This window comes from Cryptotermes secundus, unplaced genomic scaffold (genome assembly GCF_002891405.2).
Source record: "Cryptotermes secundus unplaced genomic scaffold, Csec_1.0 scaffold1979, whole genome shotgun sequence".
In the NCBI taxonomy this organism is placed as follows: domain Eukaryota; kingdom Metazoa; phylum Arthropoda; class Insecta; order Blattodea; family Kalotermitidae; genus Cryptotermes; species Cryptotermes secundus.
The window spans coordinates 290,391-302,224 of NW_019732005.1; the positions used below are offsets into that span (position 1 = coordinate 290,391).

The 11,834-nt window shown below is 40.8% G+C and overlaps 1 protein-coding gene across 3 annotated transcripts in view; it reads right to left on the reverse strand.

The window, feature by feature from the left end:
- LOC111867537 (protein TRC8 homolog) overlaps nt 1–1,276 on the reverse strand; it is a 22,550-nt gene extending 21,274 nt beyond the window's left edge. The window contains exon 1 of one of the 3 annotated variants that reach the window (XM_023857514.2): nt 613–1,276. The gene's annotated coding sequence lies outside the window, so the exon portion shown is untranslated. The remainder of the gene's footprint in view (nt 1–612) is intronic. The other 2 variants (XM_023857512.2, XM_023857513.2) reach the window with 2 other exon arrangements.
- Nucleotides 1,277–11,834: the final 10,558 nt, after the last annotated feature.

Below are 11,834 nucleotides of genomic sequence, written 5' to 3' on the forward strand. Positions count from 1 at the left end.
GAACATTTTAAAATACTTTTTAAATTTTACAATGACGTAATGGCAAGCAATGAAATAGATTGACGTAAATGGAGCACCTGATGATGGCACTGTAGTGCCGAAACATGTTGTGAAATAACAAGTGAAATTGAGTGCACTAAAAGACGGACACTTCTTACATATCATGGATAAAAAATCCAGTGGGGTTAAATCTGGCGACCTAGGAGGCCAAGCGATTGGCCCACCTCTGCCAATTCATATCCCAACCATCACTCTGTCCAGGTGATTCCTAACATGGTGGCAGAAATGTGGCGGCGCATACGCGTAAACCGGACATGACTTTCAGAATTTTCTTTTCTGATGATATAAACAGGATACGTGTATGAGAATTAGTTTCCGAGATAAACAATTTTTATTTCCAATATCTTTCATCCAGACACCCGCAGACACCTCCTTATTTTGCACAAAAATGCAGTAATTATATGTTTCTTATGAATCAATAAATAAACAACGATTATTCCTCCAAACAACATTAACTTATTAGTCTTTGTAATGGAGATGCGATATGTTTCATTTGAGATAGGTTCTGAACTTAAAGTATTTATATGACCGTCATGCTTCATGTCTACTTACTCTGGAGAGTATAACTTGACACTAGGAAATGTGTTACTTTGGAGCACTTCTTTTCCTTCTCAATATGTAGAGTGCTGACTTCTTCACCATCATGCCAAATATTACGCCATTTTCCAACACCAGCACGTAATGTCATAATATTGTATTGTCGCACAGAAATTAAACAAATATTCTTTTTACATACGTATGTGAAATGCACCTATAACTGCCTTCTTCACACAAAATAATTTTGGCTGCTTTGGCAAGCAGTCCATAATTATTATTCCTTTGAGGGGTAAATAAAACTGTCGTGTCTTTTCAAAGAAAAATGTCTCGTTCTTTACAAACGCACTATAAGATACTCCATTGTCGACTTACTTCTGACCTTCCCACCTTCCAACTCCACGAATAGCCAGTCGTTAGATACCAGAAAGCGGGCCAAGAACAGATTTAGGCGAAGCGCCGCAGAGCACACAATTGGCTTGGTGTACATTTCTTGCGCTGCTTCCTTATAACATAAATTATCAGAATGTCTCTTTTGATATTGTTCTACTCTATCATTTACATCAGGCGACATTGCCTCTGTGCTTAATTAAGTACCAATACTTTTCCTCATGCTCTGTATTTCCCCACTATCTTTCTTTTCTATAATGCAATACAGTAGTAATGCTTAGGTCACTGAATAACTATTAAGACCTGGCACTTTCCTCTGTGGAGGCAGACATACGTATCTCTGTGAAGAAGTGTATTACCAGACTGCTGTTAGCCTGGCCCCATCTGAAGTTTGACTTACGATGCTAATTCTGTTCTTTGGTTGTTTGTTGTGTAGATGTGGGCAATGTTGCCATGTTTCAGAGGCATTGGCTGTATATATATATATACCGTATTTACGCATGTATAGGCCGCACATTTTTTGACAAAAATTCAAGAGGAAAACTGGGGTGGGGCTTATATTCGAAATATTCGAAATCACACTTCATTTAAAAAAATTATATTCATAATTAGTAATACAGGGTGTAATACTCCTGAAATAATATTCCAAGAAAATTATTTTTTCTATAATTTCTGTCTGAAAATTGTGCTGCGGCCTATATACGCACGCGGCCTATACATGCGTAAATACGGTATATATGTTTTCAGTGCTATATATACAGATACGCACTAATCTACACTCATCTACCCTGAAGATGGAGGCAGCGTGTACCTCTGAGAAGTCCATACGGTATGACAACCCTAGAACAGAATTAACTTCAATAATTAACAAGAGTGAATGTCTGAAATTAGCATCTGAAATAATTTAATTTAATTTTATTCCGTGTTAAACAATCGACGTTTTAACTTGATTATATCCAGTGCAAAGAGATGGGTCTGTAACACCACTCACTAAGTCACTCACTGTTTCTAATTTAATTGATGTTTCCTCTACTATATCCTCAGTTTGCAACTGATCTTGTATTTGTATATTAATTTGTACGGCGTCAGGCTTTAGGCTTCGGGTCCTGACACTACTCGATCTAACCCACAATGAAATTCTATTGTGTATGTCTGAGACTGCTGTGAGTTAATGAAATTTAAGTTGTTGGAATTCAGGTGGAGGGGTGAGGGGCAGCGGGCTGCTTAATTTAATTTCCTTTTGCAAACACAAGATATTGGAATTCCACATATTCAATGCGAAAGACTCGTCTGTAATAATGAAGCCACGGGGCATGAAAATGAGCTACTTGAGGTTAGTTCCGTGATTCTCCACTTGACTTTATGCTCACATTTTGTGCCATAAATGAAGTAAACAAACAAAATAATACAAACCATTATGAAAGTTTCTTCTGCTGGAAGTTTTGCTATTAAAAAAAGTACCAATAATATCCTGATGAAACACAAAAGATAACACAAGCAGAAATATATTAATTGTATGCAAGCAGTTTAGCACGCATTCATTGCCCAGTACCTTCCCTGTATCAGTCTGTCTGTCTGTGTGCAAACTTCATGTAGATAACATAGCCCCAGGAGAATAACAATCTCTTTAATCTATTTCTTTCGTCAGTTCAACAACTTCAATTCACAATAGGTTAATGTACTGGTAATTTGATAAATTCGTATTTTGGAAGCACGTGGTTCGACCTTCAATTAGGCCACTACTGTCTTCTTCCGAACTGCGCTATAAAACTTTTCATCTTGAAACTGAATATCTGTAAAAACTAAGTAAACTTAAGTTGTTCCTGTGCCTAACTAATTAAGCACTACCCTATGAAGGAGTATAGGGGAGTAGATGTATAGATCCACATTTTCTTTACCTCAGCACTAGCTGAAGGTGAGTGGTCAGCTTCACGCCCCGTTCGCTTTACCCCCGGGGAAAGAGCCAACGGTACCTATTGGACAGGAAGTTGAGTGGATCCCAGAGCCGGTCTGGGCAGTGTAGAAGAGACAAAATTCTTGACCATATCGGGACTCAAAGTCGGACCCCTCGGTAGTCCCGCCCATAGTCAGTCGCTATACCGACTGCGCTGTCCCGAGTTCTCGGTCAAATTAATAATGTTTAAGTACTATAGACGCAAAAGGACGCTACATCGCTTTGTATGATCCTAATGTCTTGTTAGAAGGAACAAATTCGAACCACGACTCTTACGGTTCAATGTCAGGTTCTGATGAACGCGGAAATGAGTCTTTAGAGTTCATAAGACTTGAAGAATTTCTGGGCAAGCTGAGCGACCATCAGCTGCTGAAGAATAGTTGTGCCTCATGGAGTTCGTTGTGGTATCAGAGCTCTGCAGAACAATAAGATTCTGTTTCTGAAAAGCCAGCGCCTCCACAACGATTACATGTAATGAGTGTATGTTGTCTGCATCCAGACATGAAACCTAAGTGAAGTTTTTCTTGTTTTTCTTCGGTTTCTCCAGACCCATGCCAGGAAACGGTCTCAAAATATATCATGAATATTAGAAGCGACAGATTCATTAGCGGTTTAGTGTAATGAACCAACTTCACTCGTGTGCAGGTTTTATCAGCAATCAGAGCCGATTAGAGTTGCCGCCCGGTCTAATGCATATAATGTTTTCGCCTGCTTAAACATTGAGATCATCTGTTCGAATCCCACTGGGGCCATAGGAATCTGTCCGCCTTTATTCTCTGTTTATACTGCCCTCTGTATGTGTTGGCCTTGCTACAGAGCCTATCGTTCGTTCAGAGTCCTACAAGTTTTCTATAACGTTCAATAGTTGCAGATTAATTCTGATGGGAAACAGGCCAGAGTGTCCAATGCGAAATACAGGAGTAGGAGAAATCAGATATGAAGTCCTGGAAGTGAGAGAGAGAGGGTGGAATCCAGAACGAAAAGGGGAAGGGGGAATCGCTTTCCGGATCCCACTAACAACGCGCTTGCGCACAAGAGGGCTGATTGTCTTCGGGTTCGGGACGGTGTGTTCCACTACACGAAAATGCTCTCGCGTACACACAGATGTTCCAGGCTTTCCTTCATTATATACTGCGTCCATCTTTCCGTAGTCTCGCAGACAAGATTGGAAGAATCAGCTTTCAAAAAAACTGTCGATCTTAGAAGAGAAACTGTTGGGGGTGGGGGAGGATATTCACAGAGTTGATGATAAATTGTTATAACTTTTAATTAATTACAAGGTCATAGTAGTCAGTGTAATTTACACACAGTATGTTTTGAAAATTTCTACTTCATGATCAATCAGAAAGCTTAAAAGAATTTTTCTTTCTGTTATGAAGAAATGTTTTTTGTTTGTGTTTCTGGTCCTGTGAGGAAATTGTGTTATTTGTTAACATCATAAGTATGCGTTAGACTGTCTGTAATATCTCGCAGATAAGCTTTGAACCAGCTAACCGCTTTCAATGAAACTAAACGAGTGTCATGCCATTTCATTAAAATTCGCTCTTGAAGTTTCTAATTCCCTACCGCCAGGCCCAACTGCCAGGGTCATTAAATAAGCCATAAAATCATAAAAACAGACTGGACGAGAAGGGAATTGGAATTCACAGAATCTGAGATTCTGAGATTTCTCTCTTCTGGAGTATAACACCGTGTAGTCCGTTGAAAATCAACTAACATTTCGTACGCACATGTCGCCTCCATCTTCAAGGTCTAAGACCAAGCCAAGCAAGGAACCAGTATGAAGCTCTGCTTGCTATCTGGTTCATGATGCTTTATTTTTGTGGTTTATTTTTGACCGTGAAGATGGAGGCGACACGTTTCTCCGAAATGTCAGTTGAATTTCAACGGACTACACGGTGTTATATTTATGCACACATGACTCTTCGAATTGGAATTCGATTTTCTGTAGGGACAAAAGTTAATTCTTATCTGCAGCGTCCAGAGAGGCTTTGGATCCACCCATCCTCTATTACTGTGGGCACTTTCCCGGGGGTAAAGGGGCAAAGATGTGAAGCTAACGACTTGTCTTCATTTAGTGCTGAGGTTAAGATTCCTCACGGCTGCACCTTCACACTACGCTTCACTGTGCAGATGTTGCTTACAAAAATCTCTCTCTTTGCTTATACAGAAATATGTCCACGTTTATTCGAGCGGCAGAGCTAGCAGATTTGTAGGGATAGAGGCAAAAGAAATGTGGGAAGTTCTTTGAATGACTGGATTGCATACATTTGTCAGGCCTTCATGGAAGTACAGTTCTTAATATACTCGTATATATTATATGTCTTATGTCACTTTGCATACATGTATACACACAGTGGCCCAAAACTCAGTTAACTTAAAACATTCTGTTGTATTAACTGGAATGTTCAGATTTAAACTGCCACTCACTTTGTGAAACGGCATCACAGCGCTGTGAGTTGTGTATTGAACATGGAGGATCTCGTTCTGAATATTTTTCAATTAATTAATCAATTAATTATTAATTATTATTATTTTATAATTATAATTATNTGTAGATGTAAGGAGGATAACATTAAGCTGCATCTTAAACATAGGGTTTACGAGTCAGCGCGGGATGGATTCGGTTCAGGGCAGGGTTCATTGACGGACTGTGAACACTTTAATGAACTTTCGGATGCCATAAAAGCAAGGCAATTTATTGACTTTTTTTTTTCCTTGGCACTATAGCCCCAGTGGGCCTAGGCCTACCTCTATGAGCTTCTCCGTTCACTTCGGTTTTTCTAGATCTTACACGTTCGGTAGGACTCCTTGGGCGGGTGATCAGCTCGTCGCAAGGCCTCTACCTGTACACAAACACAGAAAAACGCACACACACAAACTAAACATCCATGCCCTGAGTGGGATTCGAACCCACGATCCCGCTTTCCAAGCGACCGAAGACAGTACATGCCTTAGACCGCTCGGCTACTGTCACCAGCAATTTATTGACTAGCTGAGTTATAATTAGACTACTAAGAAGAGTTCTGGTCTTCTTCATCGAATTAGTGTGCTATATGTATAAAAAGGTAAAGCTATCCCTGTAACTTGGGCAGCGCCATAGTTCAAGCAGTTAGTCGCTGGCTTCCCACCGCGGCAGCCCGGGTTCGATCCCGGGTCTGGTCAAGTGGGATTTGTGGTGGACAAAGTGGCACTGGGGTAGGTTTTCTCCAAGTATTTCGGTTTCCCCTGTCAATCTTCATTCCACCAATTGCTTCACAATCACCCTCACCTATCATCTGGGGCTGGTACAATAGGCCAGAAATGACCGCGGTACAAGGGATTTAGTCCTACCTCACTAGCAATAAAAAAATCCCTGTAACTGGCCGTGGAGGCCAATAGGGTTGTGAGACGTCAATGCTTCCATATTTTCTAAACAGTGGGCTCACAGATGGCGGTGAGGTTGTCAGCCTTANTTTTATATTTGTCATTATTTATTTCTTATGGACTGAAAAAGAATGGTCCTGAATTTGATGCGCTCCTTCAGGTGAAGATATCCGCTGTGTTGGTATTCACCTACTTTAAATTCAAATCTATTGTTACGGCTTCCTCTCACTTCCATCTCCCCACCGTTCTCTCGTTTATCTCTCCTTCTGCCTCTCCTGTTTTCGTGTTCTGTCACTCGTCTCTTTCCATACCTGACAGCGCGCGGCTTCTGGCCTCCCTGCCTGTCAGAAGCAACATGCTCCACTGGACGGGTCGTAAGCCTTGCAGATCAGCCTCCTTTAGAGTCTGATATATCGGGTTTGAGATTAAAGTGTTCCTACTTTCTGAATGTGGTTGTGTTTTATTTCAGGACTCTGTCAGGATCTCTTGATATATGGTATATATATATTTATATTTTAGCTTTATATGATTTTGTATCTTCTACTTTAATTGTAAACACTAACTTCAGGCAAATTTCATCTCTTAGTATGTAATACGACACGTTGCACCGATATGGATCCATATCGATAGTTCAGTAACTCAGCGTATTCCTGTATATGACTGCCTGCTGATGGTCTTGTACGGCCGAAACGTGTAGCATCAATAAAGCTCGAATATTAAAAGCGAGTGTGTTTGTTGTGTTGATGGTTAACATAATTCCTATAATAAGTAAAAAGTAAAGTAAAGGTATCCCTGTAATAGGCCGTGGAGTCTTATAGGGTTGTGAGATGTTGAGGTTCATACATTTTCTAGACAATCAGCTCAAAGATGGCGGTAAGATTGTCATCCGCCCTTTACCCCCAAGAACATTCCAAGAACATTCCCGGTACTCATTTCTGTTAAAGGCTCAGTCGACCCCAGGGCCATAGTGCGGCTGGAAGGATTAGATAAATTGAAAATATCCACCTCATCGGGATTTGATCCCGCGACTTTCCGGCTTGTAGCATAGTGCCTCAACCAACTACGCTACCACGTGCCACACCTAATTCCTATATATATATATATTTACACCTAATTCCTTATATATATCTTCTCCCCCATTCGTGCTACATGCTACGCCCCACGCCCATCTCATCCTTCTTCATTTGATCATTCTAATTACACTTGGCGATGAGTACAAATTATGTAGCACCTCATTATGCCATTTTCTCACAGCGTCCTATCACTTCATCTCTCTTCAGTCCAGATATTCTCCTCAACGCCTGTTCTCAAACACCCTCAGTCTACGTCCCTCTCTTAATGTCAGAGACAAAGTTTCACACCCATACAGAACCACAGGAAAGATTCTAGTTTTTTTATATTATAATTTTTATGTTTTTAGACAGCATACGAGACGACAAGCGGTTCTGGACTGAATGGTAGCAAGCTTTCTCTGAACTCAATCTCCTATTAATTTCCTCCTGAATCAAATTTGAATTTGTTACTCTCATTCCCAAATATTTTAAATTTGCCATAATTTCAAAAGTTCTACTAGCTATATTTATGTTATTGTGCCTGCAGGTATGCCATCGCACTAATACAAACTGGGGACCCGGGAAGCCTCATATCGAATGAGTAAAACGGTCGCAGCGTGAAGCTTACCGCTCATCTCGAATGATATTGAAGTTAAGAATACATGGAGCTCTAGGTTCACTGTTTCACGTATTTTCGATTTGGCACTGGATTTTTAACTGGGATCTTAATGCGAAGTTGAATTTGATTGTTATTTTATGGAGATCGTTTTGATAATAAAGGCCCCAAATTGCTTATGCACAAGCACACCCTCAGTATTGAGGGCTCACAGCCTTGCATGACTTGACTGTGATAAATTGCCCAGAACAGAGAAATATTACACAGATATCTGGGTAGCTCAACCTATAAAGGTCATCAGTCAGTTCAGTCCCTGAGCTTCCGAACGCCCCAGATGAGTGGCTAGCATCCCTCTTTCATGTTCGGGGAATTCGGCTTTCAAATCCTGACCCAGAGATCGCTTGTCCTGATTGAGATTATCACGGTTTTCTTCAGCCCCTCCATGAAAATTCCGGGATAGTGCCTCAAAGCAGACTAGGATCCCTTTCTTCCACATTCTTTCCAATTCATTGATCACTAATCTTGTTACTAACTTACAGACTGAGCTATTAACTAAATTAAATAGATTAATTAACTCCATGGAGTTGAGTCCTTCTTGAGAACCAACTAGTTGCTCAGCTTCTCAAGAATTTTTACAAAATTTGATGGAACCCGAAAGTTTACAAGAGCCCACCATTGGTCCCTATCCTGAGCCAGATCAATCCATCCATAAAACCCCAATTTCTTTCACTGAGATCCATTTTAACATTATCTTCCAACTCATATCTCGGTCTTCGTAGCGTCATTTATACTTCCATCTTTCCCACCAAAACCCTAAATGCATTCGTCTTCTTTGCATACATGCTACATGCCGTGCCCATCTCATCCTTCTTAACTTGGTCATTCTGTTTGTGTTTGGCGAAGAGTGCAAATATGAGGCTTCTCATTATGCAGAGTTCTCTAACCTCCTATTATTTCGTCCATCTTTACTCCAAACGTTAAATAAACTATACAGCCAAACTACAGGGAGTGGTAACCTTGCCTTATGCGGCGTCCAGATTCCACTGGGCCGACGGGCAGCACCTGGTAAGGGCCCCTTCCCGCAGTTACGTGCTGGGCAACCTGTCTAAGGGAAGGAAACTCTGAACGCAAAGCTTGGCCTTTCAACACAAGAGGCTTTGTAACAGACCTGTAACCTTCTCAATTTAAAAATGAGTCACTCATAACCCTTAGAGATGCTTCATACGTATGATACGGGATAACTAGCTCAAACCTTGCAGGTGACAGACTCTTGGGTCCAGATTTGTTCCCGAATACCCTTTTCAGACATCTGTAATTTCTGCTGCTGAGAGATCCGGTGTTCTTCACATGTCACGTGTTCAGTATCAGAAGGCAAGGCCGTGTTCTGACCCACCACCCTACAAGGCGTGTTACAGTGAAACTGAGGACATGCGAATAGAGTGATATAGAGGGTCCATTAATTTTACTTGACTTTACATTCCACGGTTCCGCACAGTACAAAACGGGGGAAAAGTAATTTTACACATGACGACATGTAGGGCAGTGTAGAGGCGCGTAGTGTCTACAGTAGATTTACTCTTTTGTATTAAATAATTTAAATAAATTTGATAAATTTGTTCTCCACGCCACGGATTACACTCAAGCCAGTTCCGACGTTGGCCGATCACAATGGCTGCGCGTTCTAAGTCATGAACTCTCTTCGCTCACTCGAACACTGAGATCGTGGGCTCGAATCCAACTCGAGGCATGGATGTCTGTATTGTGTTTATTCTGTGTTTGTGTTGTTCTATATGTAGGTAGCGGCTTTGCGACGGGCTGATCCCCTGTGCAGGAAGTCCTACCGAATATGTATAGGGTTAAGGAACTTAGAAAACGACCAAGGCCACAAGGTCTGTAGAGCCATAGATAGATAGATAGATAGATTAGTTTAATTGAAGTGGTCATGTCTTGAGATTGCAGGAATGCAAGAATATATTTATAATCATTTATCGAGAAAATAAGATTCTCTTTATGTGGCCTGCTCCTCAAGAATTACGTTCAGAAGGCCACAAAGGTGGCAGATGTATGAGGCCAAGAACCTAGACACGTGGAAGGTAATTCTCAATAAAAAAGGAACAGTTCTGAAATTACAGTGCTGATTTATCTACACACGTACCTTAGTCAGCCGATCACAGTAGCCGCGCCGTCTAAATGAAATGTCTTCGCAGGCTCGAACATTGGAATCGTGAGATCGAGTTCCACTTAAGGCATGGATGTTTACGTTTATTCTGTGTTTGTGTTGTCCTGTTTAGGTAGTGACCTTGCGTCGTGCTGATCCCCCATCCAAGGAGTCCTATCGACTATCTATGGTTATAAAACTGAAAGGAAACAAAGTGTTTCATGGATGCCCTATGCTCCAAACAAGAACAATGGGAATAGATAGATAAGTAAAGATAGATAGATATAGACGGAATTATAGAGAAGGTCGTTAAATAAACTGGGCCTACAAAGCAAAGATATAGTAATCATCATCTGGATCATCTTCTTAGTTTTCTATATCTTTATAATTGGCATAAGAGAGCAAACGTAAGGAATGTCGTCCATTTTGTAGAGAGATATCCACATTTTTCTGTAGTCGTCAATGCTGCTGAAGATTAGGCTACTCTCTTGTGAGATATGGCGACGTTTGACAGGTGTTTGCCGACGTTAAGAAGGAACATTCTGACAACCAAGCTACTTCTTTTACTTTGAAAATGGAGACAAGATCTTCCTCTGGAAGGTCGATAAGTAGTATCTACCGGCACAGAAGACAAAATCCTTCGTGTCATTCCTACGAAATTCCAAATTCTCTCGTGTCTCCTTTCATTTATTCAATAGCATATATATTTTTTTCCTTGGCACAACAGCCCCAGTGGGCCTAGGCCTACCTCCATGAACTTCTCTGTTCACTTCCGTTTTTCTAGATCTTACACATTCGGTAGGACTCCTTGGGCGGGTGATCAGCTCGTCGCAAGGCCTCTACCTGTACACAAACACAGAAAAACGCACACACACACAAACTAAACATCCATACCCTGAGTGAGATTCGAACCCACGATCCCGGTTTCCAAGCGAGCGAAGACAGTACATGCCTTAGACCGCTAGGCTACCGTGACCGGCCAATAGCATATATATTTACATTATTTTAAATATATTCATTTTTAATTTAGTCCAGATTTTTGTATATACATATATATTTCTTACAAGTTTAATTTCCGTTGTTTTAACTTTGTTTATATCTGTGTAGACCCCTATCGCTTTATTAAATTTCAGCTTTGGCTTACGTGTCGTTTTAATATTCCCTTCAAAGTACAATATACCTGTTCTTACTGACGCAATTTATTGATTACACCATCTACAGCTACAAAAAAAGTAACACCAAAAGCTGATAAAATTTTGTGCACGTATTAATTGAATTTAATATAATTGTTCTGCGACGCATTTTATGTGTTCTTTAAAGACAATAAGCCTACTTAATGTTTGTGCTATATATTCATATCAAATTATTCACCAAGGTCCTATGTAAGTTAGAAGTTAACTCTCATTTCCCTTTGCTAAGCGGCCTCCGTAGTCTAGAGGTAACGTTCCCACCTCATGACTTGTAGTACGCGAGTTCAAAAACCCGGTGGAGGTCGTGGAATTTTTAAGGGCAGAAAAATTCAGGGAACAAGTCCTCCGGGAGGGACTTTAAGCCGTGGGTCCCGTGTCGTAGATTTACGGCACGTAAAAGAACCTCATGTCTCTAGGAGACCTCTGAGCGAAATTAGGCAACATTTCCCGCCCAAGTAGTTTCCAATTCCTCCGGTAGATGGGGGAAATATTAGGTACTACTGCCAGAGGAGGG